This window comes from Lissotriton vulgaris, chromosome 6 (assembly GCF_964263255.1).
Source record: "Lissotriton vulgaris chromosome 6, aLisVul1.2, whole genome shotgun sequence".
Lineage (NCBI taxonomy): Eukaryota > Metazoa > Chordata > Amphibia > Caudata > Salamandridae > Lissotriton > Lissotriton vulgaris.
In genome coordinates, this window is record NC_141694.1 from 719,614,384 (window position 1) to 719,642,344 (window position 27,961).

Below are 27,961 nucleotides of genomic sequence, written 5' to 3' on the forward strand. Positions count from 1 at the left end.
CCTAGTCCAAACCAGTTCTGCATTCACTGGTGCAGCATGTCAACAGGGGGCGGAGTCAGCATTGTGCAAAAGTAGACACAGCCTATTAAGGTGTAATCACAACTCCTCCCACTACTCTAATTGCAGACCTGGTCTAGTCAGGCCAGCGATGAGTCCGCAAGGCACACCTCAAACCCCCGTGACTGTCTAGAGTGATTGTACATCTTAGCTCCTGTCACTCGCACACCAGATGCTGAATACACAAACAGCCAGAGGCACACAGAATGGTAAAGTAAGAAAATGCCCATTTTCTAAAAGCAGCAGTCCTTACTAAGAAATTCTTGCTTACATCACTTAAATATAACACAAATATGTTTTTAAAAAATTAATTTTGTCATAAGACGCATCTGTTTTTTCTATAACATTTTCTAAAAGTGGCATTTTCTAACACAGGATTTACAAACCAACTTCACCAAAAGGTGTGTTAATGAAATTCTGAGTTCAGAGAGTCTAACGTTAATTTTCCTATCTAGTCCCTATTGCAAGTTACACATGTAAAAATGTTACAGTGCAACTCCAATAATACGCCTATGGGACAGATAGCCTTTCAACAGTGAAAAAATAATTACACAGTATTTCACTATCAGGACATGTCACACATACTAGTACATGTCCTACCTTTCACATACACTGCACCCTGTCCATGGGGGTACCTTGGGCCTACCTTAGTGGTGCCTTACATGTAAGGACAAGGAAGATTTGGGCATGGCAAGTGGGTGCACTTGTCAGGATAACTTGGAAGTTCACAACTGTGCACGCAGACACTACAGTGGTAGGTCTGAGATACATTACAGGGCTATTCATGTGGGTGTTACGACAAGTGCTGCAAGCCCACTAGTAGCATTTGATTTATAGGCCTTGGCACACACTGTGCACTTTACTAGGGACTTACCAGTAAATCAAATATGCCAATCATGGATTACTAATCATTGTCAAAATGTATATAGAGAGCAAATGCACTTTACCACTGATCAGCAGTGGTAAAGGGCCCAGAATCCTATAACCAACAAAATCAGAGTCAGAAAAATAGGAGGCAAAAGTTTGGAAATAAACCTGTCAAATGAGTTAGGTCTAACAATAGAGGTGCAACTTTTAATCTTTTTCAGAGTGTGGCAAAGGGATGGGGCAGACAGCGTGCTGGTTCCTGCATTCCGGCGTGCTGGGCACTAGGGCAGTTGATGATTGAACCTTTGTCTGGAGTTTGAGGGGGTCCCACTCTGGACTTGTATTCTGGACTAACTTGCACTCTTTCCGTGGCTGATCATACCATGCCCCTGAATTTCTCACAGGATCAGTGAAGGATAGACACGCTAAGGTCTTTGAAGGAGTGGCTATCCTATACTTCTTTTGGACTGGTCTTGTTGTAAGTCTTACCTTACGTACCACACTTTTTGTCTGCACTCCCCTGCTTCCCAACCTTTTGCCTCTTGCTCAGTGACTGTACATTACAAGCTGCTAGTCTTTGCAGACTCTTGTTATGCACAGTCAAATAGCAAGTGTCAAAATGTTTGGCCGGGTGGGGAGTGCAGACAAAATGAAAGGTCTTTGGTGCTGGACCAATTGGGAAGACCCTATAGGTCAGTAGATCGCCTGGCCTGGACAGGAGGGCAGGTTAAGGCCTGAAGATCTAAGCGGCCACTAAGGAAGAAAATCATTACTGCTAGAGGCTGTTGAAAGGCTTCAGGAAATCCTCATGAAACCTTTGGTGCCCACAGACCCCTCACTGTAGAAACAGCTGGATGGTAGAGGAAACCCCCTGAAGCAGAACACGGTAAACCCTGCCAAAATTCTCCACCAGTGTCCTAGTTATTGAAGTTTTTCTTGGCCACTTGAGTATAGCTGGAAAATATTTTGCACAGAGTACTCTGAGGGATGGGGGAATTTGGTGTCTTAAGTAATCCTCAGTGCAATTATGCTTTTCCATGGGTGAGTGTGGTGTCACCCTGGGGATCGAGGCATTGTTGCCTAAGTTAACCTTTAGCAGTGGGAAATCATGAGATTAGTCTAGCAAACAGCAGGTTTCTGAAGGGAACATCTTCCAGGGTTTTATAAACACATCCTGGTTGTGGGGGTCTCCTGCCTCCCGACCACATCTGAGGAGAGGAAGCTGCTAAGGTAGTTGCTAAAGTGGGGAGAGCAGGAGAAGTGGACCTCTCTGCCTGGAAGCACCAGGAACATTGGTTGTTCCTCAAACCATAGTGAGAAGTTGTGCTGGCAGAGTCGGAGAGTAAATACGGAGCAGCGAGGGAGCAGGGGGCCTTAGTTCACATATTGTGAAAAATTAATGTTTCCATACCTTGCTGAAGGCAATAGCCTTGCAGTTGGGATTAATACAATTCGCATCAACAAAATATATAGGCCTGGCACATTGATTGTGAATATGTTGACAGAACCTCTAGCATGTGATCCAGCGTCACTATAGAAATTCTGTCTCACATGCGTCACCATTCACTACCTAATACTCACCAGACTAATCAATACCAAGGCCCATACGAACAAGACAGAAAATCATGAAGCTGAATCGTGTGGCCTAATTAATCACACTATCAAACTCATATCTACATATTTACAACTGCAGTATAACATTTATATTCATGAATTATCAAAGAAACATTTAATTAGACCACTGAGGCCAATGAATTAAGCTAATGGTAACAACTAAATAATCAAGACCAGCTTGACGTTTTAAGTCTTTTATTTTAAAAGTTTCAAAATTTCAAAATCTTTATTAGCTCATTTATTAATTTCAAGCATTTTTAATAAATCAGTTTTAATCATTAGATTATTGGCTCAAAAGGTCTGACACTTCAACATTGCACAGAAATAACGATTTAAAGAAAACATCAACCCTAAACCCTATGTTAAGCTTTCTGACCTGAAAGGAAAATAATCATTTATTAAGCAAACATGCCTTACGTGTCCAAAGGAAAACGGACAGCACTTCGCCCTCAGGAAACCGTCAGCCCCGCTCCCCCCAAGAGGCCAGGTTTTGATACCTTTCTTACTCACTAATCTAACCAAAAATGATATTTTTACAAAAAGCAGCAACCTAATTGGTTGTCATCCATCAGACCACCGAGAGGCCAACGCATCACTACTAGTGACATCATTATGTCATTGTCCAGTGACACGAAGCAACACTGACTTCCCAGAGTCGCAACATTTAACTAAATGTTCAAATTTATTTCCTCCAGGATTTTAGCCAAGCTGCCTCTACACGCTTCCTTGGCCTTGACGCTTTTGCTTTCGGAGTTTGATGTACAGATCGTCCATTGTTTGAGCTTCTGCACGTTTCCGTGGAAGTTTTTTAATGAAAACACCGTCACTGTCGTGCTCAGCTCCTTTTGTCAGGCCAACCAACTTTCATTAGGACTAGGCCTCAAACCTTTCACTCGAGCTAGTATTTAAACAAACACAAAAAGGTGATTAATTCAAGTAAAATAAACCCTTCTGTTACCCACCCTTCATTGCTAATAATTAACCCATTAATATATGTAACCTAGCATAAGCAAACAAATAAAGCAGCACATTTAATATCTACCATTCTTCTTAATGTCCAGCTGAATTCTTTATATATCTGAAAGAGTAAAAAGATTGACAAACAAAACATAGATAAACAGTCACAACATAAGACAAACACATAAGCACACATAATGAAAGCACATGCCATAAAATGATCAGCCGCGTTAATAGTGACAAGGACAATAGGACGAACAAGACAATATTAATCATGTGTTAAAAGACAAACACGCAAATGCAACAAGAGCACATAATGTTAGTCCCGCGTGTTCGTGAATGTAATTTTACTCTAAGTTGATTTAATTAAACAAATCATGCAACAATTCATTAATAAATTAGTTCATGTTACAGAGAATTAACTTCGCGAGTCAGAATAAAATGAATTCTGAAACTCGCTCCATCAACTCCCTCATCTGTTGATTTAAAAATCACCAAACAATACCAAAAATTTAAGAAATTTTGAACTCAATTTAGAGACATCACATATTGAATTCTTTCGGTATTAGTCTCCCTAAACCCCTGTTTCCGCTGTCTGGTCAACACTTTCAAACTGAGCCCTTCGCATCTCTTCTAACTCATATTCCTTCTCCTGTTCCTTTCTGAGTTTATAAATCCTCCTCTTTTCTTTCTGATGCTTCTTCCTCTTGTGAATCATGCAACTAATTTTTAGCAGCAATATCACTATAATGATGAAAATTACTGGATAGAGCACTTTGCCAATGATGGAGCTACCAATTTCTGAAAACCATTCTTTTATCGCCTCCATTCTTTTGCCTGTTCGTTCTGTGAAACTTTCTTCTTCCAGGGGTTCTATTTCTTCGTGAAACTCAGTGATATTTTTAATAAGCGACTCTATATTCCGACTCTTGTCAGGAATATAAATACAGCAATGCTGGACATGTAAGACCCCACAGACTCCTCCCTCTTTTGCAAGCAGAATGTCTAATGCAAGACGATTCTGCATAACCATGCTCCTGGTAGCAACAAGTTCTGTATTGACTAATTGGAAACCACTTGCAGTATCTGTTGACAATCTATCTACGATTGTAGAAACCTTTCTGATTTTGATTGAATTCATGGTAATTCCCACCATAGGAATGACAGCACCAAAAATGTCTCCCAGGACTTCTGTAAAACGTTCTCTTTTGTACCTATTCAGGTGTTCACCAAATTCAAAAGTACCCTTTTCATTTCTGTCAACATGAAAAAATTTTGGAAAAACTAATCCAAGATAACATTCCCATACCAATGGTCTGGGAGGCTAAAATATGCTTTATTGCCACAAATAAAATAAATTCCAGGAAAAATTGGATCCTTTCCACCTTTAAATCCCCATCCTCCTATGATACGTAAGTATCCTCACATTGACTAGCACCCACAAAAAAGTTATCATAAAGTGTGTTATCTCTTCTAATACAAAATGTACCACTAACTGGTTCATCTATATGAATAGCTGCATTTGTGTTAACACCGTTAAGCTTAGCGTCCTCCATTTGCCAGTACTTGGACTTAGCATGTTTAAGCATCTCATTTCTCTTGTAAACAGCCCTCCTCTCCTCAACCATGTTCAGGAAAGTCTTCTCTTCTACTCTCATTTTGCATGTTAAATTATTTCTATAAGCATACTCATAGTTAAGTTCATTAGTAACTAAAAAGAATTCCCTCATCTGTTTCGCAGGTTTTACTTTGTTGAAGCTATTTACAACTTTGAGATTTGCAAAAACCTCATCAAAGTCTGAATAATAATACTCCAGACGACCAGTTTGATAAAACAGGCTAGCAATTACACTGCAAGTAATGCCATAAGTGAGAGGTAACATGTTATAAGTTACCCCCTCTGAAACAGAAGCAGGCAGCTTCACACAGACATAACAATCTTTAACATTCATTACTTTAACATATTCAGACAGAAGCCTTGAAAATGAATTGCTTGAGAAATCTCCAACAGATCTATCTTGATGGATCTCTGGATTATGCTCAATAACTCTGCTAGACTTGCTAGCATGTTTCTCATGTTTAGTCTCTACCTTACTTGTTATGTTAGTCTTGAGTTTTTGTTTGTCAATGCCAAAAGGGTAAACTACAGCTAATATTAACCAAACTAAAATTAATAAAACCACACAAATTGAAGACATTTTGCAACATCTTCTCAAGATAGAACACCTTGAAGTAACTGAACTAGGCATTTTGAAAAAAACGATCAAAATTGGAAAACAAAAATGTTAACTATGTAAAACTAAACTATAGCCCCCTTTTTAAATTTATTTTTTTTAAAAGAAACCCTAAACAGCTTTTCTTCGACCTTGCGTCACATGAATATGTGCTTTCCAGCTAAACACAGTTACTTCGACCTAAAGTCACCTAACACATTTTCTTCAGCCTTATGCCAGGAAATAAACCCTTATCTAAAATTTAAACAACATCAATCTTTGTCACTAGCTTCTTCCAAATCTTCTTGGCTACTGCTTTCCACCTCAACAATTGGCGGGATTATAATGTAGGTCCACTCTGGGGACTTATACTTCTGATTTGGCTTTATTACTCTTTTTGTCTTTCGAGTGATTACTTCAATCTTTTTATTTTCGTTTTTCTTATCAGAGTCACCTCCCTGACTAGATACTTCGTTGATCTAACAGTAGAACGGGTAGCACCTGTATCCACAAGGAAAGTGATATCAACGTCATTCACTTTACCATTTACAAATGGACCAGACTGATCTACCTCAAGAGTGGGTCCAAGCACACACTCTTCTTCCTCTCTCAGGCACCGTCATGAATAATCTTCTGATGAATCACTGTCTTCTTTATCTTTTAGCCAAAATTGAAAAGCATTTGACATGTTAACTCTTGACACATTATTTACCTGATTACCTCCACAGAAACCTGTTTCGGGTGTAAATCTCCGAGCATTAGCACTATTAGGGAATGGTGCTTGTGGTACCTGACTCTGCTGAATTTGGCTCTGCTGTATCTGGTTCTGCTGAATCTGGCTCTGCTGATTTGCTACCTGTCGCTGTAGCTGTCGCTGCTGACTTAACTCGTTTAACTGTTGCTGTAGCTGTTGCTGCTGGTTTAACTCACACTGCACCTGTGGATTCAATGAATTATTTTTAAAATTTCTGGGCGGGTTTTTACACTCACGCTTCCAGTGTCCAATCTCGCCGCAATTAAAACATGGGAGCTTTTGTTTTAGCTCTTCAACATTTACATTAAATTTAGACTTGTTATTAATATTAAAATTATTCTTAAATTTGCCTTGATTCTGCTGCTGCATAGAAGCTAACTGCTGTTGTTGCTGCTCTGCTACCTTCACTTGTGCCCACAGTGCTTTTTCCTTGAGGTTTTTCTGCTTTGCATCTATCTCGTCACTGCAATATTTTGCCTTTCTCAGGATGTCATCAACTGAAAGTGATTGCCAGCACACAATCCCATTTTTAATCATCTCACCAATTTCAGGTCTCAGGCCATAAACAAATCTGTAAATAAAGTGGTTCAAGTCCTTTTCACTTAATTTTTCATAGCCACTGTACTGTTTGAAGACTAATAGTAACCTTTCATAAAATGAGTGAACTGATTCCTTTGATTCCTGATTTGTTCTGTCAATTTTAACCCAGTCCACTTCTTTCGGGGGAATTTTCCCTTTCAGCCAATAGATTACTTTATTATAAATGTCCATGACCTCTTTTGATGGGGCACCTGTAATTGTGTCTCGGGCAGGTTCTTCTTTTGGCCAATCCACAGAAATTGTGCATTCTGTCCAAAGATCTGATGGGACTACAATGTCAAAGAATCAATCCAGATCAATCCACAGAACCTGTGACACTTTTATAAATCTGTCTACCTGTCGATACCATTCAACTGGCTTCTCTCTCAAATGAGGGAAATCATTGGTAAACAGCAGAATATCCTGTCTGGACCAAGGAACATGCACATACCCACCTCCTGCTATTTCCCTCATTGGAAATTCTGAAACCACTTCGTTTCTCAACCTTTTATCCTGCTCTTTATTCTTTGACCATTTTATTCTCCATTTACCTAATTCACCTAGTTTTCTGAGAAAACCTATTAATTCTTTTATATGGGCCATTCTTCCAGCAGCATTGAGATTGTCAATATCCCTTTCAGAAAAATCCACTCTGTAGTGTTTCTGCAAATGTTTCTGTTTACTCAAATCAATTTCTAATTCAGCAGCCATTTCTTCCAGTTGTTCATACCTGTTTTTCGTTTTCCACTGAATACTTTTGCAAATACAAAGAAGTTCATCATCCTGATACAATTTCAAATTGTCAGTACCAATTGTGCCAATAATTAATTCTTCTAAATCAGCTTTTAATTTTGCAACATCAAGCTTTTTATAATCAAAAGCTTCTGGGGACAATGCATTTTGCGTTAAATCTATTCTGTTTAGGCTTCTCTCTGACGGACCTGGATCTGATTCTGCCACAGATGGTGTTTGCGAACCTGACAGACTCCCATTTTAAGTTAAATTTGGCATCATAGATTTTTCTCTATGTATCTCTGAAAGTTCCGAATAAAATCTTTCAGCCACTTTTTGAATTTCTGCATTTAATGGAACTGTCGAAGCACAATGTCTATTTTCTCCTTGATCGAAAACTGGTACATCAGGACCAATAGTTACTGGTACTGTCACTGCTTCCATGCTTTTTGTCAATTGTTGAATTAAATCTTCCTTCGCTTTATCGTAACTAGAAATTTCTGGCATGTCTGCAAGTATTCTTTCCTGATTTCTCACAAAATTATTTTCCTGTTGGGGAAATCTATTTTCTCTAGGTGTACTACAATTATTTATTGACCCTACTCTTTCAGGTAATTTTAGAAATCTGGGAGAACCTTCCTCAGCTTCTCTAGGAGGTGCACTTGGAGAAGTTCCTGTAGAAACTCTCGGGGTAGATTGAGAATCTTCTTGATAAGGTGGCGGTTTGCGTTTAGTAGCATAAATGTCTTCTAAAACCGCATCATCTAATTCCTCATCAAGTCTCTTTTCAGCTTTCTTTTGTTCTAGATCTTCAGTAATCATTATTCTCACTGGATACAGACCATCATACATGTCTGCCTTTCTCCAGCGTCTCACTTTGTCTTCATGTGTTTCTCTATTAAGAATATACTTTGAATTTCTAGGTACCAAGCATTTACTTTCATGCTCAAGTTCCATCATCTCAACCTCCCATTCAACCAATGCCTCAAATTGTGTAGGTCTAGGCTTCGGCCATCATTTTTCCTCTCAAATTTCTCAAAACGTTCATATTAAATGACCCATCTTCCGGCCAGGTTAATACGCCATCATTTTTAGTATAATGCATCCAATTATCAAACCAAATTACGGTATGATAGCCATATTCGCCTTCCATATAAGCTGCAGGTGTTTTGTACTTATGAAGTAATTTACCACCACGCGTTTCAATTTTCTTGTCAGGTTTAAATACATTTTTCACTTTCTGAAACCATGAAGGCTTCTTTATCTCACTATCGTTCCAATAACTCATGTTTTAAATCAAAATTGTTTATTCGGTAAGCTTCGAAATGTTCTCTTGGTGTTCCGCTATTCCAGCCAATCTGTGCGCAAAAGACACCAACAAGCCAATCAGGTTAAGCCACGTCACCACCTTGCTCCACCAATAGAAATACAGTATTCAGAACTGACCAATCTGGTACCAGCTCGTCACTGTCACGTGAACCAATCAGTGCGCTTTCTGTGACGTATGTTAGCCAATCACAGCGCGAACCAAAATGACGTACACTGCCGCTGCAGCTTCTCTGAGTGTTACGCTGTAAACTCACCCCTCCTTCACAAAAAATTTTCACAGCGCCATTTTAGAACAATGCTTTCCAATGAATTTTAATTAGATACTACAAATAAACAAACCACTTGTCTGTTTCGCTAACAAAGTGATAGTTTTACAAACATTCGGAACTCTTTCTCCGCATGAAATAGATGACGCTATTTCTATACGATCATTCGCGCATTCATACGGAAACCCTAATCATACACACACAAAATCTTGGCAGGACTTGAACCAACCACAGAAAACGTCAAACGTTAATAAGAATAGACGACGCTATCTTACCCTTCTCTCAAGCTTAGATAAATCCTATTACTCTTTTCACAAAAAGTTTTAAAACAGGCTCACCAGGTCCCTTTGCTTAATGCTACGATTTCATAGGCAATCCTCACTATTACATTCAACCAGTCATATCTAAGGTCCCTAAACTTGTGTTGTACGTCAACAACACGTGATATATTCTATACCACAATTTTGAAACCGAACAAATGCACTGTGTAACTCTTCTAGTCACACTACTCTTTGCCGGCAAATAACCAGGAATTTTTCACACTGCTGGAAAAATCCTTTCGACTACATACAACAAGTGAACAAACCTAACAACATTTTTTAGACATGTATCCTATGTAATTTACATGTAACATGTATGTTACCATAGCAACCGGAATCTGCTACCAAAAGAATTGATCCAGCGTCACTATAGAAATTCTGTCTCACATGCATCACCATTCACTACCTAATACTCACCAAACTAATCAATACCAAGGCCCATACGAACAAGACAGAAAATCATGAAGCTGAATCATGTGGCCTAATTAATCACACTATCAAACTCATATGTACATATTTACAACTGGAGTATAACATTTATATTCATGAATTATCAAAGAAACATTTGATTAGACCACTGAGGCCAATGAATTAAGCTAATGGTAACAACTAAATAATCAAGACCAGCTTGACGTTTTAAGTCTTTTATTTTAAAAGTTTCAAAATTTCAAAATCTTTATTAGCTCATTTATTAATTTCAAGCATTTTTAATAAATCAGTTTTAATCATTAGATTATTGGCTCAAAAGGTCTGACACTTCAACATTGCACAGAAATAACAATTTAAAGAAAAAATCAACCCTAAACCCTATGTTAAGCTTTCTGACCTGAAAGGAAAAGAATCATTTATTAAGCAAACATGCCTTACGTGTCCAAAGGAAAACGGACACCACTTTGCCCTCAGGAAACAGTCAGCCCCGCTCCCCTCAAGAGGCCAGGTTTTGATACCTTTCTTACTCACTAATCTAACCAAAAATGATATTTTTACAAAAAGCAGCAACCTAATTGGTTGTCATCCATCAGACCACCGAGAGGCCAACGCATCACTACTAGTGACATCATTATGTCATTGTCCATTGACACGAAGCAACACTGACTTCCCAGAGTCGCAACATTTAACTAAATGTTCAAATTTATTTCCTCCAGGATTTTAGCCAAGCTGCCTCTACACGCTTCCTTGGCCTTGACGCTTTTGCTTTCGGAGTTTGATGTACAGATCGTCCATTGTTTGAGCTTCTGCACGTTTCCGTGGAAGTTTTTCAATGAAAACACCGTCACTGTCGTGCTCAGCTCCTTTTGTCAGGCCAACCAACTTTCATTAGGACTAGGCCTCAAACCTTTCACTCGAGCTAGTATTTAAACAAACACAAAAAGGTGATTAATTCAAGTAAAATAAACCCTTCTGTTACCCACCCTTCATTGCTAATAATTAACCCATTAATATATGTAACCTAGCATAAGCAAACAAATAAAGCAGCACATTTAATATCTACCATTCTTCTTAATGTCCAGCTGAATTCTTTATATATCTGAAAGAGTAAAAAGATTGACAAACAAAACATAGATAAACAGTCACAACATAAGACAAACACATAAGCACACATAATGAAAGCACATGCCATAAAATGATCAGCCGCGTTAATAGTGACAAGGACAATAGGACGAACAAGACAATATTAATTATGTGTTACAAGACAAACACGCAAATGCAACAAGAGCACATAATGTTAGTCCCGCGTGTTCGTGAATGTAATTTTACTCTAAGTTGATTTAATTAAACAAATCATGCAACAATTCATTAATAAATTAGTTCATGTTACAGAGAATTAACTTCGCGAGTCAGAATAAAATGAATTCTGAAACTCGCTCCATCACATGCCTTTTTCATAGAGAGAAAACATGTGGTCTGCTGTTGAGCACATTGTTACATGCTACTTTACATACAAAAGGCACCAGACTGGATTCAGAGGCTTAGTTGCATTAGAGCACATGAATTACACCCTGGTTATTCAGCCAGACAGCTTTTAGGAAAGTTCCAAATTGTATTTCTATCTGCAAACTTGACATGTTTTTAATTTTGTGCATATTATTGAGTTGTGTATGCATTAAACTATTTTCCCTTTTAATGAAAACGCACTGACTGTACAGTGTTACACTTAGCGTTATTTTATATACGGATGGATTCTGAGTTTCTAGTCTGCAGCACCTCCTTGAGTCCTAACTAACTGAGCATAAGCATGCCCTTTTCCTATTTAGAAGTCGGAGACCATATTATAAACAGTTCTTCGATAAAGGCCCCTGGGCCAGATGGGGTCCTTATGGGCTTCTTTGAAATTAAAATCTATCTTTGGGCTCCTAGTATCACCAGAGTCTTTAACGCAGTGAGTGAGTCAAGGATCCCTGAGTATTGCTCTGAATCGATTAAAGTTCCAGTTCATAAAAAAGATGATAGAGGGGACACATGTTGCTATTGTCCAGTTTCATTGATCGACTCTTTCGTAAAAAAAATGTCTGGAAGGGAAAACGTATACTAAATTGGGCAGAGGGGAGAGGGATTTTTTCAGATGTCTTATATGGTTTGAGATTAGGTTTGGGCACCATAGAGCGCAATACTGTAATCTACAGATATTGATCGAGAAGTACACTGTGGGGAAAAGGGGTTCCCTTCACTTGGCTTTTATGGACTTCAGCTCGGCATTTGCCTGTGCCAATATGCCAAAGCTATGATCCATACTTGCCAATATGGGAGTAGACTCAGTCATCTTATCCTTTCGTTTGCATTGTGACCTCAACGTTAGAGATCAGTACAACACAAAGGGGAATTGCACTGCCTCCTTTAGTTTGTCTAAGGGAATCAGACTGGGCTGTGCTTTAGCTCTAATTCTATTTATTTTCTACATTAATGATTGTTGCTACTAGACATAAAGATGTCTCTCGGGTTACTAGGCATCTGTTGTCGATTTTATTGTATGCAGATGATTCTGTTCTATTGGCTAGGACCACTAATGCATTAAAATAACTACTGGAAGGATTTGTCTCATATGGATGCCTGAAACCTTAGCACCAATTTTAACAAGATTCGTCATGGTCACAGGTAATACGTTGGTTAAATCAAGAGATTTCATTGTAAAGGGTCACTGTATAGAGACGACTGGCTGTAGAGTACTGGTTAGTGTTAGTATTTCTTCTATGTTATTAGAATTCATGATGTAATTATACTCTGTGGCGCGCACTGGCCTTTGATAATCGATCATCCTGAATGAGCTGATAACACTTAAGCAAAGTTAATTTGTAAATTCATTGTCTTCTGTTTTTAATTTTTACCAGAAATTGTGAGAGAAACATATTCTGCATATGCTAACTTTATATGAATCTGAAAGCATTTCTGCTCTTATGGTGCAGGTGTTTGGGTATATATTAATCCTGGCCCGTTACAGAAAGGAGAAAACTAATTCTGCAGGCGGCTACTGTTCAAACAACTCTTGTCACGAGGAGCTTTGGGATTCCCTACTTGACAGACATAATTCATCTTTTACCTATCTTATTATGGGTATCTGTAGCAGTCCGTGTGCCACTTTAAATAGGCAGAATATTAAGGAGCTTTTATCAATGGATCAATGGAGGGCCATGATAAATCAATATCAAGATGGCTCAGTAATGCTCAATCCCTCTGCTCAGTTAGGTAGAGCAAATCTATGTGATTCTCTAGAGTCCATCACTAAGACGGACAATATATGGGTAAAGACTATCTTTTATCAACTTAGAAGTCAGGAGAAAGAAATTATGGAGCAGACAGAATCAATAGTAAAATCATACAGTGTGGTTAAACGACCCCTAAGATTGAACCATATCTCCAGAACATATTTGATTTTTAGGATCTGTACCTATTAACACAAATGCATTAATAGGTACATGTCCTAATGGGATGGGATCTTAATGGAAATCGTGTATTATCATCTCAGTTTCCCTCTTGGTAGAAGTACATCTGTCATTGTGTGTTGTTACCTTGTGAATATATATTCTCACAAAACACCTTGTACTTAGTTTTTTTGCTAATTTTATGTGGGTCCACGCAAGACGTTTCTTATACCCATTCTAATGAATGCAAATGTTGCACAATGTAGACCTGCACTTTTATATTTACAGGTGGCTGCCTGCCCCCTCGTATGTTTTGCTGTTAGTTGGCATTTAACTGCTGCTGTTGGAATTAGGATTTTTTTCTATCTAATCGTGATGTCTAGGTTTGTATATGCTGGTTTGAGATGCATATTGTTATGGTAAAAGTATTATATGTTTTCAGCAAAATGTTGAAATGTAATTTGCAGTGGATTGTCTTTTTTTATTTGTTGTTTTATCTGTATGCTTTGATGGTTATTTATACTGCACATATGAATGCAAACCGAATGTGACCTAATCTAGGAATTAACTATTTTAATGCAGCACTGTATATTAAATACTGTTAATTTGTAGACAGGCTCGCCTGCAGTATCTTTCCGAAGTACGCTTTGTGGTCACCAGTCAAGACACTTGGCTTATGCAAACTACACCAATATGAGTGGGGTGGAGAATAGATATGCATTTGCATGTCATAGATGGTGACTCACTGTGTCCGAGTTTGTGGCATGTGGCACTGTGTAAAAGTCTCCAGATTGCTGGTTTTGTCACAGTTACACATATAAGTTGAAGGCGGGAAACTAGATGTTCTCATGGTAGCACCATGGAAGGTGGTATTGCTTGTGTTGTGAACACATTATCAGTCTTAACTTTATGAATGTTACAAACGCTTGCTGTGTTTTCTTTATTACGTAGTGTACGTCTAAACTTAAGGAGTTGTTAATTAACAGTTTTGGGAGGGCCTCAAACAAAAGCAAGCATCAGCAAAGCCAATATGTTTTGCCTACGTGAGATCTATTAGTTACTTTGTATGGTAAGCCGTATCTGATCGAAACTTCTAGCTGCAGTTTCCTTACCTTAGAATATTCCGCCGGCATCAGACTAGATCAGGAATTTTCTAACAGGACCCCTGTGCACCAGTAGATAGCGTCATTCTGCTCTACATCGACGGTGACAAATGTGACTATCACAGTGCCTATATAGGCGCCACCCCAGCACGCTGACAGCACTTCTGTTTTTTACCTCCCCAGTTAGCACAGATCTAGAGACAACTACCCCTAGTCTTTATTGGCTAACTTTTTTCTCAACTTTTGTCAAGGCTTTGTGATATTTCATCTCTTGGTACTCCAGGGATGTCGCTTAAGAATCCCACAGGCTTCGAGCGATGTGGCGACTGTCACTGGCAGATGTCTGTGACAGACCAGCATCTGGTTGCCTCTGATGTTTGGAGCAGGACCATAGCTCCAAGGCCTGTGAGGATAGATGTGCCATGAACACCAAGGCACTGATGAAACAGTCCCTCAAGCTCCTCTCCACCCAACGTACAGTGACCCCATGATCCAGGCAATGGAGAAGGTCCTGGGGCCGGTTGTGGAACTGCTCCATATGGTCTTCGTCTCGATCCCGGTCCTTGGGTGAGTCACAAAAAAGAAGTTGTTGAAAGGCTCTTTGATTTCTCACGCTAGTCCAAGTTTTTAGACCTGACATAAGAGCGTTGGCACTCAAGGCATCATTCCGCGGTGGAGCCTGTGCCAGGGTTGGCTCAGCGCCTACCAGAGTTTCCTAGAGCTGGAGAGATCCCCACCCAACTTTAGGAGTTTTAGGAGGCAGTGAACCTCATATTTATTTGGTCAGCCCTACCCCTCTGGAGTGCTTTTGGGCCCCACGGATATAGGTCGGCTGCTACTGGTTCTACACTGACGGGTTCGCTTTCTGCGCCATTCGAGCCCCTTTGATCTGGTGCTAGATCTGGAGTGGCACCTCACAAAAGATCGTGACCTTCCCCGGTAGCTGTTTAAGTGACGGTGATGTCTTTGCCACGCAGTAACGGGGACCCCACTTTTATACTAGACTCTGACATGGAGCTGGAATGATGTCTCCCAACATGGACTTCAGCATCGACCAGGACCATGCCATCCGAGTCACAAACAGTGCCTTTTTCTTTTGGCAGGCCTGGAGAGGGTTAAAATTGGAAGGGGTTAGAGGACCCTTAAGGTTACCATCACACCCAGGATGATACAGAAGACAACTGAAATGAGGAAATGGTGGATGCCAGTGGTATGGGCACCTCACCAGACACTGGCCGGCTGTCTCCCCTACTGTGGTTTCGAGGACGGTGCCTCATTTGCCATGGTGTTTGTGAAGAACAGCTGAAGTCTTGGATCTTCAGCAACCCACAGTGGCAATCAAGACAAGAGTCGCTCTTTCTGAACCTTTTCTCCCTTTCAACCGAGTCTTACGGATGCCCTCCTTGGAGCCTGGTCCAAACCCTGCACCAAGGACAATTGCCCACGGCCATTGCCCCACTCCTGGGGTCCCCAGTTTCACCACCCAGCAGGCCACCCGGGAGAGGGGTGTCCAAACCTCCACTTCTAAGTTAAATCCTGGTGCATTTCATACCACTCCACCAGATGGGGAATCTAAACGACAGGATACCTTTGGTAGTAGGATTTTTTCTTACACCAGCCTAGCACTGTGGTCGGTGAACACCCCATACCTATTGGCTTCATTCCAGCACACTTTGTGGGATTTGGTTGTGCAAGTGCTACTCATGGTCTCAGAGAAGGCCTGTGCCATACTCTCTCAAGCACAATCAATCAATCAGTATTTGTATAGCGCAACTTATCACACGGAGGGGAAGGGGGTTTGATCCAAGCGCTGAGGTAATGTGAGATTTAGTCAAAAAGCCAGGTCTTGAGTTCCTTCCTAAAGTCGTTGAGTGTACAGGAGGTTCAGAGATGCAGTGGTATGTCATGGCAGGAAGTGGGGGCTAGGTGGGAGAAGGCTCGACCTCCACTGCGGCTCTGCCGAATGCGGGGGACGTCAGCAAGGGAAGCGGATTGGAGTTGTCTGGTCGGCTGGTGGAAGGTCAGGCGATGGTTGATGAACGGGGGTCCGGCCTTGTGAAGGGCCTTGTAGGCAAGGGCCAGCAGCTTGAACAGGCATCTCTTCTGGACGGGGAGCCACTGAAGGATTCTGATCTGGGGGATGATGTTGATCCTTTTGGGCTATTGTTGATGTGTGAGTTGCCGCAAAGTTCTCCATCAAAACACGACCGACTCGCTGTGCAGAGCTATTTCATTGTAAGTGGCACGGAGTCATCACGTCTGGCTGAGAATCACTGATTTCTTAGGAGATATCCAATAATCGTTAATGGACATACCCTTTGATGGCTCTTGTTTCTTTGTTGAGAAGGCAGACTGCGCTGGAGAGCTTTAAGGATAGCGGATCTTTGGCCACGTGCTTGAACCTATCCATGCCCTTGCCAAACCCAATTTGCCTTTCAACCCGTCAATGGCTTTGGGAGAAGCTACCAACTGTATCCCTTCCGCCCAGCTACCAAAGTCAACAGGGTTCCATCCCTGACCTTTTCGTGGCCATGAACAGATCGTCGCCAGGAAGAAGACATGTCAGTCCACCACTTCCCTGGCAGCTGCAGCATCCAAACCATCTGTCCTCTTACCAACATGGTTGGCAGGTTCCGCTATCACCTGCCCCACTGGAATTTGAAAACATCCGAAACCCTTACACCCATGCCACTCACTATCAGCTGACGGAGGCCCATCTCTCCTTGCCCCATCAGAAATTGTTGGCTCTTTTGGCCAAAGGAGCCATCAAGAGGGTGCCATCATTAGAAGTAGGTCATGGTTGCTATTCCTGCTACTTTCTGGTGCCTGAAAAGGGTTGAGGCCTTCGTCCTGTCCTAGACTTGCTCCTTTTCAACTTCTTCTTGAAAAAGGAGAAGTTCAAAAAGCTAACTTTAGCTCATTTGCTTTCAGCTACGAACCCTGTAGAGTGAATGGTGGTATTGGACTTGCAGGATGCCTATTTTCACATCACCGTCCTGCATTCCACAGGCGCTACCTATGGTTCACAGTGGGTGAAGAACACTTCTAGTTTGACGAGCTCCCTTTTGAGCTCACCAGCCCCCCTCTGGGTTGATGAAAGGGATGTTGATGGTTGTAGCACATCTGCAAAGGTCAGGAGTCCTTGTCTTTCCTTACCGTGAGGAATAGCTGTTGAAGGTGGGCTTGCTCTTGTCTCTCACCTCCAGAGTACGAATGACCTCCTGCATCCACTGGCGTTCGTTCACTATCATTGTGCAAAAGTCACATCTGACTCCCTCTCAGATGCTCCCTTTCATTGGGGCCGTTTTGGACACCCTGTATTATTGAGTCTATCCTCCAGAATGGCAAGTCCAGGATATTTGGGGTTTGGTTCCAATGCTTCAGCCTCTATCCTGGATTTCGGTGAGATTTACTGTGAGGCTGTTGGGGCCTCATGGCCTCCTGCATCCTTCTTGTAACACATGCCCTTTGGCATATGAGGCTCTGTAGTGGTACCTGCATTTCCAGTGGGCTAAGCCTCAGGGGAATCTCTCCAATCAGGTCAAGATCTTGAAGGGAATGGCAAACGACCTGCAGTGGTTGCTGACAAACCATGCTTGGGTCAGCAGCAGACTCTTCTCCCTTCCCAATCCAGAGCTGACAGTAGTGATAGATGCGTCACTCCTGCACTGGGGGCAGCTAATTGGGAGAGGTGGAGATCAGAGGACTCTGGTCTCAGGTGGAATCCAGGCTTCATATCAACCTACTGGAGCTCTGGGTCATCCGGTTGGCATTAAAAACCTTTTTTCCTTCGATCAAAGGACGGCTAGTGCTGGGGTCCTTACAACCCCACTGCCATGTGGTACTGCAACACACAGGGTGGGGTGGGATCATGAACCCTTTGTCAAGCGTCCCGGCACCTCTGGACATGGCTGCAATCTTGGGGGGGAAATGTGCTTTAGAACAAAGCTGTGCCTTCACAGTGCCGGCAACAAAACAAATGCTTCTTTAGCACGCAATCCTTCTGCACGCAAGTTGTTACAACGACTTGCTTTAAGGGGCGCAGTGGTGGAGTGGTATGGGAATTAAACACCTTCCCCACCGTTGTTCAGACTGGAGTTGGAATGGTAAATTAATCTATTCCAATATCCAGCGCACCCCTAAGGCAACTCATTAAAATGACTTGTGTGCAGAACAAATGTATGCTGAAGACTCATTTGTTCAAATGACGGAGTTCCTAAAGCTTGCATGAAAAACACATGCGGGACTCCACCATACATTCATCTCGGGGCATTTGCCTAGTGGTTCTCTGACCGCCCGGGCAGACAAACTCAGCCGCCAATCCCTAGCGGATCATGATGGCCTCTCCACTCGGAGTTGGTGCAAGAACTCTTTCATGAGTGGGGATAGCCGTAGGTAGATCTGTTCGCCACTGCCGAGAACTCACAACATCAGCAGGTTTGTGTGCTTGAGTTTCCAAAGCATTTCTCGCTCAGAGACGCTTTTCGTCTCAAGTGGAATTCTGGTATTCTGTACGCCTTTGTGCAGATATCACTCCTGCCCAGAGTTCTCCAGTAGATCTGGAATAACCAGCCTCAAGTCGTTTTTTTGGCTCCGGATTGGCCATGGAAAGTTTGGAATCCCGTGCTTCTGAGCACGAGCATTGGTCCTCTAATGAGGGTGCCCTTACGGGAGTATCTTCTGTTGCAAGAGCAGGTGAGGGTTCTGCACCTGAATGTGCATGCCCTTCATGTGCAGAGATTGAGTAGTGATAGCTGACAGCTTTAGACCTTCATCCACATTCTGTGACGCTATTCTGGCAGCCAGGCGTCTCTCCACCAAGACGGTATATAACTGCCATTGGGACAAATTTGTGGCATGGTGTGCATCCAGAAACGTCGACCCGCTTTCTGGACACTTATCACCGGTTCTGCAATTTGTTATTTCTTTGACTCAACAGTGCCCTGCTCAGGGCACTGCTAAACGCCATCTGTCTGCCATTTCTGCATTCTTGACATTGCAGGACAACTTTCTTTGTTCAAGTCACCTGTTGTGACTAGGTTCCTGGAAGGACTACATCACGGTTCCCCACCTCAGGCCATTTGTTATACCCCAACGAGATCTTAACCTGATTCCTTCCTTCCTCCTGTGCGCTCCCTTTGAGCTGTTACTCAGCTGCCCACTTCATTTGTTGACTATCAAGATGGCCTTTTTAGTGGGCATAAATCGGCCAAGAGGATCAGCGAACTGCAGGTCCTCTCTGTACACCCTCCTTATACCAGCTTTCACCCAGAGAAGCTGGTTCTCAGGCCCCAACCTCCTTTCTCTGAAAGGTTATCTCAGTCTTTCTTGTAAGCCAAAACATCACCTTGCATACCTTCTATGCTCTGCCTCATCCTTCCAAACAAGAGGAGAGACTCCACCGTCTCGGCCCAAAAATAGTTTTGTTGTTCTACGTCCTACAAAAAGAGGTGAGTTCTGGGTGGATGATCAACTCTTTGTAGGATATGTTGGAGCCAAGAAAGGGAAAGTAGTAAAGAAATGGACCACCTTACAATGGATAGTGTTCTGCATCAAGATCTGCTACGCACTGGCCAAAATACCACCAAAATGGCTTGCATGCTGAATCTTCTAGAGCAGGGACTGAAACCAATGTGATAGCTCATGGAGCCCCTGCCCTGGATACACCTAACCATTCTGCCTGAATGGTTAGGTGTTTCATGATGAGCACTTTTTCCCCGCATGGTCCCTTGTCTCCGGGGAGGTTTTGCTTGGGTATCTATTCTAAGGTAAGGAATCTGCGACTAGAAGTCTCTTACAGACGAATAAGTTACTTGGCTTCGTTAACACCTTATCTGGTAGAGACTATCTGGCTGCAGATTCCTTACCAACCCTCCCATCCTCCCTGTTCTGAAAACAGATTCAGTAGGCTTTCCCTTCTGAGGGTGTAAGTACCTCACACCGGTATGTCTGCATTCTTTATAGCTCCACGTTTCTGGTGTGGGCAGAAAGAAACTGACGTCAGCGCGCTGGGGTAGTGCCTAAATAGGCACTACACGCGTCACATCTGGGACTGACGATGCTGATGCAGAGCCGAACGATGCCACCTACTGGTGCGCAGGGTTACTGTTCAAAAATATCCAGATCCATTCTGACACCTGGGGAATATTCTAAGGTAAGGAATCTGTGGCTAGATCATCTCTAGAAGATAAGGCATTACCGAAGGTAAGTAACTTGTTCATTATGGTATAGTGTGGTATGTCATTTTGTGATATAGTTTAATTTGCTATGGCCTTTCATGGTGTGGTATGGCATGTCATTGTATGGTATAGTAAGGTATGGCCTCTGATTGTATGGCATAGTATGTTATGGCCAGTCATTGTATGGCATGGTATCATCTATCATGAATGGTATGGTGGTCTGTTATTGTATGGTATAGTATGGTCTGTCATTGTATTGTATGGTATGGTCTGTCATTTTATAATATGGTAAGGCTTGCCATTGTACAGTACTGTATGGTAAGGTCTGTCATTGCGTTCCTTCAGCCCAGGCCCCCAGAACATATATTTTGGGGTCAAGGACAACAAGTTTTCATGTTTATTTTGTCCTTAGTACAAGTAGGTCCAACCTCTTGCAGCACAAACCCTTTGGCTGCCAGATTACAGTACCACATTATGGACTGGGAAAGGCATTTGCGGTTAAGATAATATGTGTGTCTATATTAATGCTGTTCAAACCTGTATTTATGGTTCATTAATAGAAAGCTTTTATTATTAGGATAAGCACTCTAAGGAAATGTTGTTAGTTCAGGCTGCACTACTGGCAGTGGTCCCAATATAAAAATGTGTAAGCACGTTTGCAAAGTTTAACAATATGAGGCTATGTATAGACCTTCCAGGATGCTCTCTGATTTTATGCAAATATATGGAAAACCTTGAAAGCAAGATTGAGGATTCTTTTCTTTCAAAATAAAAGGTTCATAAAAAATGCAACTAGACACAAAACATTTTGCTAAACTACAGTGAAATTTTAGGTACCATTTCTTTGAAGCATCATTTAGTAAAATGTGTTGATGCATGCTAGTATTTCCTAAAAAATATTTATAATGGAAAGTCAGTGTAACCAGTTTCAACAAAATTATAGGAAACATGGCAATAAACAAGCATTGGCAAAGCCATTAGGTAGGGCATTGATGGTCAGCCTTTTGGTTTTGTCAATATGTTTCTTGTTTCACCATGGTTTATGTACAACTTTATTGTTGTGCGAGCTGCTGGGCCCTCACCATTATAACAAACATTAGCATAGGCACAAATATTTTTGGTCTCAAAAACCACACATAGCCACAGTAGTTCCTGGCAACTGAACAAAACTACTTTGTGTGCTGAAATGCTCCTTATAAAATAAGGCCGCCGCTCACTGTGAAGCCAGTCAGTAACAAGAGGGAGATACCACATTTTTATAAAAATAGTAGGTCTTGGTTAAAGCAAGACCTAAATAGTGGCTCAATACTTGCAGGATATCACAAAAATGCTGCCATGATTAATGGCCTTGCATTAGTGCAGATGTACGTCTTTTTCTTAATTCTCAAGAATTTGCAGGAGTGGGTCAGGATATCGTACTCCTAGAAAATATTTGTGAACTGCATTTTAGCATGAGCAATTGTGCATGTGTAGATTTGCTCATGCGAAAATCTGTTGAGCAGTGAGCAGTAACAAGTTCACTTTTCCCACCAACCACTCTTTTCCTCAACCCTGGAAGAAGGTTTACTTCTGCCCTTGTCAGGATTAAATTACCCGCCTTTCCCTGTATGGTAAAATATTAGAGACAAGCTGATGAAAACACATAAAACATGCTAGCAGGTTTGCACAGACTCAAAAGTCTGTCACTGTATAGTCTAGTATGGAATGGCTTGTCATTGTGTAGTATGGTATGATATGGCCTATCATGAAATGGCATGGCCTGACCTGTCACTATATACTATATTATGGCATGGTGTAGCTTGTAATTGTGTAGTATGATATGGTATGGACTGTCATTGTATAGTATGGTTTGCTATTGTACAGTATGGTTTGGTATGGAATGGAAAGTCTTTTTATAGTATAATATGCAATGACCTGCCTTTGTATAGTATGGTAGGGTATGACCGGTCATTGTATAGAATGGTATGCCTGTAATTGTATAGTGTGGTATGCCATGCTATTATATAGGATAATATGGAATGGTATCACCTGTCATTGTACAGTATGGCGTGGTTTGCCATTATATAGTATGATAAGGTATGGAATGATTTGGTATGGTACTGTCTGGTATGCTTTTGTAATCTTTGTTACAATGTACACAGTAAGATACAGCAGGAAGCACAGGAGCGGCCAAACAAGCAAAAAACATTTTACATTAACATTTTATTTTCACGATTATCGTTCAAACATAAACCAATTTAAAACACACCCTGTTTTTTTGCATAAAACATTTTAATCATGCCTAAGCGATCCTATGAAACATGTACCAAAAAATCACTTTGTTACAAACTAAACAAGTGATTACTTAATAAGATAGTGCAAAGCAATTAATGTGTTTTAAAATCAGTGTTAAAAGCTACACTAACGACCTGTGGCCTTTTCGTGCTGTAAATTGCCCTAAAGAATATAAGGCGAGAGGATGAATAGTAAAACGGAACAAACACAAGCGGAAAACACACGATGAAAGCAAAACAGGGAGCAAAACCAGAACCAAGACAACCTAAAAACTCATACACTCTTATGAAGTGCTGCATGTAGAAGGAAAAAATAGACTGAAACAGAAAGAGGAAGCAGCGTAAAGGCACTCCGAAAAAAGGAAGCAGTACTTGGTCCATGCTCTAGGAACGGGAAACATACAAACAGAAAGTGAAGCCAAACGAATGCAGTATGTACTGACCAAACAGGAGCCAGCAAGTAAGACTGACAAAGAAGCCAACGAGTGGTAAGGAATGGGCGGGCTCTAAGCCCCCTATATGTTAACAAAATGTCTTGCAAGCGACAGCTCAAGCGTTGTCTCAGCCAAGATATAAAGAACAAAGATTAATAAGTGTGCAGTTACGGATATACCCTAAAAGTTTGAGGTTCTGTACATGCTAGGCAAACTACAAAAGTCATAATTTACCTGAAGGGCACCTGTCAATCCTGTGAAACAGGAAAAAAGAGTAGCGTTAAACAAATTGTATACTGAGGCCTTCATGGTCCTTTGTATTTTCTATGAATCGACCCCTATCTAATATGTATAATTTGGGAGCCAATACACTCCCCTCTTTCTTGGAAATAACTATAAATATTTAATCATATACTTGGTGAGCGTTTGTAGTTTGCAGTTTTTCTGTGCTTCCGCTTTCTTTGCAGTGCACTTTTTGAAATGTAGAACCTTGTGTACAAAAAAAAAAGCCGATGTGAAAGCAATTAAATCCAAACATTAACATAAATCACAGCAGAGTTGTAACAATAGCATTAGCAGAAGGAAGCATAAAGCCATGAGAAAGTGCTGTCGTAAAACTCCAGGAAATGGTGCCGCGTGCTGTAGCTCCCGAGAGTACTGACTGGTCTTGAAAAGGCAGAAGAGCACGCCTCAGTAATCATTTGGGTACCGTGCTTCAGCAATGATCTATGCATTATATGAGGAGAACGTGTCCATTTTTAGGTCTGGCTTGAAATGCCCAGCTACCTTGAACCTATTGTTGTCAACTCTTTAAACTGTACATAGTGGGCTTTGACGCCGCCCTGGAGAAAATATTACATCCACTTCTCTCTATTAGCTATTTGTCATATAATTCCATCTCCTATGGAGTGCTTACGTTACAGCGTATGAGGGAGTATTTTACATTTCAAATGTACACTCAGTCATAACAAATTAATTTATATATCTCATTGATGTACCCAAAAAGTAGTTATTTTTTGTTTTTATCTTCAGGAGGCTTTTTAAATAATTGAGGCAGGGCTCAGAATGTAAACGAGTCCTGTTGGCTTTGTCAGTGCTTGATTCATTTCTTAAAGCGTAGATCTGAATTCTAAAGATGAAGCAGAGTGTTAAGGGCACTGTCTTTAAAAAGTGACCATCTAGATCAGAAACACTGAGCTCTAAAAGCTATTTTGGTGGTTATCTTAGCCTTTGGGTGACTTCCTCACACTTTTTCTGGATTTCCAGTCAACTTTCGGGTGGTTGATGGTGTGTTTTCAATACGACATGATAGTAGCTCTTATACAGGTTATTTTGATTTCATAATGCAGCCCTGATGGAAGTCGATAGGCATATTCCCCATACGACAAAACCGGTGTTCCATGCTTGTTTTTCTATCAACAGTATATAAGCTACAGGATGGATATGGAATAAAAATCCCTGAGAATAGAGAATACCTGAACCTATGATACTTCGGAAATTTGATGATTGACTTTTTGAGTGCTCTGGTCTCTCTCGCTTTGTTTGATTATTGAACCCTTGTGGGGTTTATTTGTTGCATTTTTTGGGACTCTGGTTGTTTACGAGTCCCAAGATGGCTGCCTCCACTTCCTGGTTGAAGTGGTGGCAGCCATTCAGATCTTAGTATGGAATCTGTCAGATATGCGGACCCTCTTCATCCCTAGATATACATACATCTTTTTTCTTTAATAACTCCACAACTACTGAACAGATTTATACCAAATTACGAAAAGAGATCTTTCTGAAGCAAGTTAGTGTTCTGCAAATATGGTGTAATTCCGTTCAGTGGTTCGGCCTATTGTCGTGTCTAAAATCCCTATGGGAACTTGCATGGGGAAAAAGCATTTTTGGACCCCATTTGACAAATCTGCCCACATTTTTCCTGATAGCCGAGTGGCCTAGAGCTGAGTGGCAAACGGTTTTGAAAATTTTGTGAAAATTCGTCAAACAGTGCCAAGTCCCAAGATGGCTGCCTCCACTTCCTGGTTGAAGTGGGGGCAGCCATTCAGATCTTAGTATGGAATTTGTCAGATATGGTGTAATTCGGTTCAGTGGTTCGGCCTATAGTCGTGTCTAAAATCCCTATGGGAACTTGCATGGGGAAAAAACATTTTTGGACCCCCCTTTTCACAAATCGGCCCAAATTTTTCCTGATAGCTGGTGAAGTGAGTGGCAAACGGTTTTGAAAATGTTGTGAAGATTCGTCAAACAGTGCCAACGTTATTAGCAAAACAAAAAATACTCTTCCTCTTGAAACTAGGTCCTAACTATAACTACCTACTAACGATCGCCAGCAGGTAAGAAATATATATATTTTTTTCCCATCGTACAATACACTATTTAATACCATTGTTGAGTGTACAGAGGGAGCATGACTTACAACTAGTGAAGCCTCGAGTAGGTCATGATGCCCCTCCCCTTCTACACCAATGACAATAAATAACATAAATTGTGGATCTGCATAGATGGTTTATGGTATGCCATTTTTATGGGTATTCAACAAAAGTTATTTAATGAAAACCAGGATGCAAGATGTTAAATTTGTGAGGTTTAGAAGACCTGTTTCAATGTGTAACAAAATTGTAGCATGCACTTTTTTTGCCCCCTGCTTAACGGATCTGCACGAAACTTGTCATGCCAAAGTCAAATAGAATGAGCATTTTGTTTCAATTTCATGCTTATTCGCAAAATTGAACCAATGTTATTATACGAAATGAAGAAAGGCTTTTCAATAGTAAGTCTAGCCCATAGCTATACATGCACTGTCTCTTCCTACTCAATTCCGCACCTTGGTTGCACTTTTATTTCTGATTTATTTATTTTTTCTCCATGATGCATTGTATTGATTTGCAGACAAAGCAGTTTTGGGAGTTCATGGGAACGACAAGCTGTAAATACTCGTTGGTGTTCAAATCCGAGCAAAGTGAAAGGAGCTTGGAGACATGCTAGACGCCTGTGTTGGAAAAGATGGTGCATATAATGTACTTAGTGGAACACCGTGTAACTTTAAGCCGACTGCAGCAGTGCCTCCTGTGTAACCAGACTAGAGCTTTCTATAAATAAAAGGCGTATGTGGTCTAAAGGCAGGGGTGGCCTAGGAACCTTGAGTGCTAGTACATCAGAAGGCGGCTTTGTTTGTGTAGCTTTTCATGGCTCCAGCTGGGAATGGTACCTTGAGCACACAACACTTAAGGCTTAAGAGTGTGCAAAGACAATTAAAACAGCTGAATGTCAATTATTTATAAATGCAATACTGTATCCTACTTAGCTTGCAAAAGACAACTGGAAATTCTCGAAAATGCCTCTCTGTGGATCCTCAGTTCTCTGGCTCATGTTACTTTCGAATTTCACCATGATTTGATATGATGCTCGGTGCTAGCGATATTGTCCTTACGAATCTTGCTTCCTGGACATGTCCGTGTAATTGAGTAAAACATTTAATGGCGGATTAAAAAAGGGCAGACACACAACATGATTTTTATTGCACTGTGAAATGAAACCTTACTGGACAGTTTTGAAGATGGGTGTAGTTTTGTAATGAGCGCGTAATATCATTTATTGTGATATGCAATACCCTCGTCAGTTCCTCCATTATCTGCATAATTGAATTCCATTTGGATTTCAGTAATATAATTTTATCATACATGCATACCATGCAGAAGATCAGAGTTTTTTCTTTTTTTTTCTTTGTGGCATTCCAGATGCCCTTTGAACGTCACTCCAGGTTTCATATGAATTCTTAACAAGGAATCTTTCATTTCACCCACTAGACGATCTGAATGCTCCAGGCAAATAGTGTCACATTTCTTAGCCTGTTTTATTTTGTATTTTTTTCCTTTGGGGTAAATTATTTCTTGAGATAGGTTGTGAAGAAGCATGAATAAGTGCTCATACCTATGCGATATCTGTAAAGAGGAATTGCCACCCACATTTGTAAGATGAGTAATGTATGCTATTCTATGTAAGGCCCAGTCTATGTCCATTAGTATGGCTGTTCATGGGCTGCTCCAGCTCATGGATCTGTGTTTTCCATCACATACCAGAGTCTTTTTAGTTTTTGGCTACAGAGCCTACAGCTTTAGCTGTCTCTTGGCCAAACGTAGTATTTCAAATACATTACATGTGCTTAGAGTGGGCTTTAGGTCTGCCCCCTGCCCTTGTTTGGATGGTTTTGTTATCTATCTCACTTCCCTACTCCTGATGCAATGGCTTTCCTCACTATTGTATTGTAGGTCCCACAAAGGAGCATTTAGGTATCACAGTATTCAGATGTGATTAAGGTATCATTCCACTTCTGCCATGAGACCTTGATTTGCCTTGGAGAAACTGTTTTCTATCCCTGCTCCCCATCCTTTTTTCTTCCCTTTACCACAAACCAGCATCCTCTT

At 41.0% G+C, this 27,961-nt stretch overlaps 1 protein-coding gene across 1 annotated transcript in view; it reads left to right on the plus strand.

Annotated features, from left to right (window-relative positions):
* The window catches only part of PREP (prolyl endopeptidase), a 721,276-nt gene that overhangs the window by 629,511 nt on the left and 63,804 nt on the right, over positions 1 to 27,961 (plus strand). The gene's annotated exons all lie outside the window — the stretch shown is intronic.